Source organism: Thalassophryne amazonica, chromosome 17, assembly GCF_902500255.1.
Source record: "Thalassophryne amazonica chromosome 17, fThaAma1.1, whole genome shotgun sequence".
Taxonomy (NCBI): Eukaryota; Metazoa; Chordata; class Actinopteri; order Batrachoidiformes; family Batrachoididae; genus Thalassophryne; species Thalassophryne amazonica.
Window position 1 is genome coordinate 64,709,074 of NC_047119.1, and position 4,336 is coordinate 64,713,409.

The following is a 4,336-nucleotide window of genomic DNA, read 5'->3' on the forward strand; positions in this document are numbered from 1 at the left end:
ACTCCCTTCTGTCTGATCATTTCTTAATAACATTTACTCTGATGGACTACCCAGCAGTGGGGAATAAGTTTCATTACACTAGAAGTCTTTCAGAAAGCACTGTAACTAGGTTTAAGTATATGATTCCTTCTTTATGTTCTTTAATGCCATATACCAACACAGTGCAGAGTAGCTACCTAAACTCTGTAAGTGAGATAGAGTATCTCGTCAATAGTTTTACATCCTCATTGAAGACAACTTTGGATGCTGTAGCTCCTCTGAAAAAGAGAGCTTTAAATCAGAAGTGCCTGACTCTGTGGTATAACTCACAAACTCGCAGCTTAAAGCAGATAACCCGTAAGTTGGAGAGGAAATGGCATCTCACTAATTTAGAAGATCTTCACTTAGCCTGGAAAAAGAGTCTGTTGCTCTATAAAAAAGCCCTCCGTAAAGCTAGGACATCTTACTACTCATCACTAATTGAAGAAAATAAGAACAACTGTTATGTGTCGGATGCAGCCCGGAGAACCGACCAGCGTTTGAAGGACCCAGTATGAAATAAGCAGAGCACGGTACAAAGGATAACAGAGTTTAATAAACATAACAGTGATGTGATAAATATACAAACAAATAAGTGCGCCGTCTGGCGAGGTGGTAAACGGTGCGCTCCCAGCAGCACTAACGGTCCGGAGCCAGAACCAGTTCGGACCCAAGGACCCCGCCGACACCCCCCCAGGTGGCCGCAACAAACCGAGTCTGTGAATGAAGAAATCATCATGTGAGTTCACACTCCACACACAGAGAGACCGCTCAAAGGTGTACAAACAGCAAACACTTCCTGGCTTAATTACTAATCAGCTTCCCACCCTGCAGGCATGGAACACCCTGTTCACAAACTCCACTGCAGTGGAAGCTGATTAAACGACCAACATACAGCTCAATATAATAAGGTGTGAGGGACACCACATTTACTGACTGTACAAATGTTAGTCACAAAACTTAACGTACCTCAGGAAGTGTGCTGACGAGCGTGAGACCTCACCCCCTCCTCTTTCACAGACCATGCATCAAACCTGGACGTTCTCTGCATCCACTGATGATGAGATGGCTCTCGAGACGACGATCTCACCCGTCTGGTCACAAGGTCGAGTCTCTGGCAAATACACACTGTGTACTCCAGACTTAAATGCCACCATGTTCCAATCCGTGTAGATGCACCACAGCTGTGAGTCCTGACGAGCCGCACCTGATCAGCCTCAGGTGATCAGGGTGAGGTCCTGGTAACTCAGCTACACAGCCACTCAGTCCCAAATGCGCACCACCTGGGAGGAAAACCAAAAGACAGAAACAGAAGACAAACAAAAGCCAGCCAGGCACGCCAGCCACAACAACAACCCTAGGTTTCTTTTCAGCACTGTAGCCAGGCTGACAAAGAGTCAGAGCTCTATTGAGCAGAGTATTCCTGATCATCTGCAGAGGAATGGTCTATTTGAAGAGTTTCAGTCAGGTTTTAGAATTCATCATGGTACAGAAACAGCATTAGTGAAGGTTACAAATGATCTTCTTATGGCCTCGGACAGTGGACTCATCTCTGTGCTTGTTCTGTTAGACCTCAGTGCTGCTTTTGATACTGTTGACCATAAAATTTTATTACAGAGATTAGAGCATGCCATAGGTATTAAAGGCACTGCGCTGCGGTGGTTTGATTCATATTTATCTAATAGATTACAATTTGTTCATGTAAATGGGGAATCTTCTTCACAGACTAAGGTTAATTATGGAGTTCCACAAGGTTCTGTGCTAGGACCAATTTTATTCACTTTATACATGCTTCCCTTAGGCAGTATTATTAGACGGCATTGTTGTGTGGGCCGCCAGAAGAAGAGGTACTGCTGGCCCACCACCAGAGGGCGCCCTGCCTGAAGTGCGGTCTTCAGGCACAAGAGGGCGCTGCCGCCACGGACACAGCCGGGGGTGACAGCTGTCACTCATTCATGCTTCATCATCTCACTCCATAAAACCCGGACGTCATCTCCACCTCATCGCCGAGATATCGTCAAACCGTTCAGGTAGTATTCTCAGCCTTGAAAGGGAACTGTGTATCAGTCTGAACTCTTTTTTGCAGCCGCTTTCCTGTGGTGTTCCGTGTCTGTGTGACCGGCGTTCGGTGTGTCCAGCAACGGCTCTGCTGCACACCTCTACCAGATAAGTGGGTAGACAGGAGCTGCACGAGTGTGTGTTAGAGGTGGAGGTGGCATTCCCACCGTTGTTGCTACTGGGTGTGCACACACCCATATCTTACTGTCTCTGCTCCCTGCCAGCAGTACCAGATCCGACCTTCGAAGACGGTGGCCACCTGGGGACTCGGGACTTGGCGGCTCCAGTATTCTCCGGGTTCAGTGGCGGAGGAAATCGTGTGGTTCCGGTTCATCTCAGGACAGACGTCTTCTATCCTCGAGCCTGCCCACACGTCACCCTTGTGATTGACTGTCTGTTAAATTTCACATTCCTCTGTGTTGTGCTCATTCACAACAGTAAAGTGTTCATATTTGACTCTTTCATTGTCTGTTCATTTGCGCCCGCTGTTGTGGGTCCGTGTCACTACACTTTCACAACAGGCATTGCTTAAATTTTCATTGTTACGCAGATGATACCCAGCTTTATCTATTCATGAAGCCAGAGGACACACACCAATTAGCTAAACTGCAGGATTGTCTTACAGACATAAAGACATGGATGACCTCTAATTTCCTGCTTTTAAACTCAGATAAAACTGAAGTTATTGTACTTGGCCCCACAAATCTTAGAAACATGGTGTCTAACCAGATCCTTACTCTGGATGGCATTACCCTGACCTCTAGTAATACTGTGAGAAATCTTGGAGTCATTTTTGATCAGGATATGTCATTCAAAGCGCATATTAAACAAATATGTAGGACTGCTTTTTTGCATTTACGCAATATCTCTAAAATTAGAAAGGTCTTGTCTCAGAGTGATGCTGAAAAACTAATTCATGCATTTATTTCCTCTAGGCTGGACTATTGTAATTCATTGTTATCAGGTTGTCCTAAAAGTTCCCTGAAAAGCCTTCAGTTAATTCAAAATGCTGCAGCTAGAGTACTAACGGGGACTAGAAGGAGAGAGCATATCTCACCCATATTGGCCTCTCTTCATTGGCTTCCTGTTAATTCTAGAATAGAATTTAAAATTCTTCTTCTTACTTATAAGGTTTTGAATAATCAGGTCCCATCTTATCTTAGGGACCTCGTAGTACCATATCACCCCAATAGAGCGCTTCGCTCTCAGACTGCAGGCTTACTTGTAGTTCCTAGGGTTTGTAAGAGTAGAATGGGAGGCAGAGCCATCAGCTTTCAGGCTCCTCTCCTGTGGAACCAGCTCCCAATTCAGATCAGGGAGACTGACACCCTCTCTACTTTTAAGATTAGGCTTAAAACTTTCCTTTTTGCTAAAGCTTATAGTTAGGGCTGGATCAGGTGACCCTGAACCATCCCTTAGTTATGCTGCTATAGACGCAGACTGCTGGGGGGTTCCCATGATGCACTGAGTGTTTCTTTCTCGTTTTGCTCTGTATGCACCACTCTGCATTTAATCATTAGTGATTGATCTCTGCTCCCCTCCACAGCATGTCTTTTTCCTGGTTCTCTTCCTCAGCCCCAACCAGTCCCAGCAGAAGACTGCCCCTCCCTGAGCCTGGTTCTGCTGGAGGTTTCTTCCTGTTAAAAGGGAGTTTTTCCTTCCCACTGTCGCCAAGTGCTTGCTCACAGGGGGTCGTTTTGACCGTTGGGGTTTTTACGTAATTATTGTATGGCCTTGCCTTACAATATAAAGCGCCTTGGGGCAACTGTTTGTTGTGATTTGGCGCTATATAAATAAAATTGATTGATTGATGTTTGACTGCAGCGACTCTCTGGCACGCAAGGGATTATGGGATATGTCAATAGGGCGAATGGTGAAGCAATGATGAAGAGCAGATGACTGAGTAGTTCAAAGAAACAAAAAAGTGACATTAATTTAACTGTTTATATTACGCCAAATGACAACAAAGCTGCCCGCAGGTTCTTCACACGTTAGTCTCCGCATTATGGAATACAATAGTTGTACATCTTTGTCTTGCCATCAATCGTGTATGCTCACACACGGTATGTAAAGGCATTTCTTTAAAAACACTTTTAATGACCATATTCAGAGAGCTTCCATAGTGTATATAACCGGGTTGAAGAATGGAGATCACATTTTGAAATGACAGAAAAATAATAATCAAACTAATGCCTGAGATGAGAAAATATTTTTGTGAGAGTCAACTATGTCTGTGGGATATAGATACAAATAATACAAT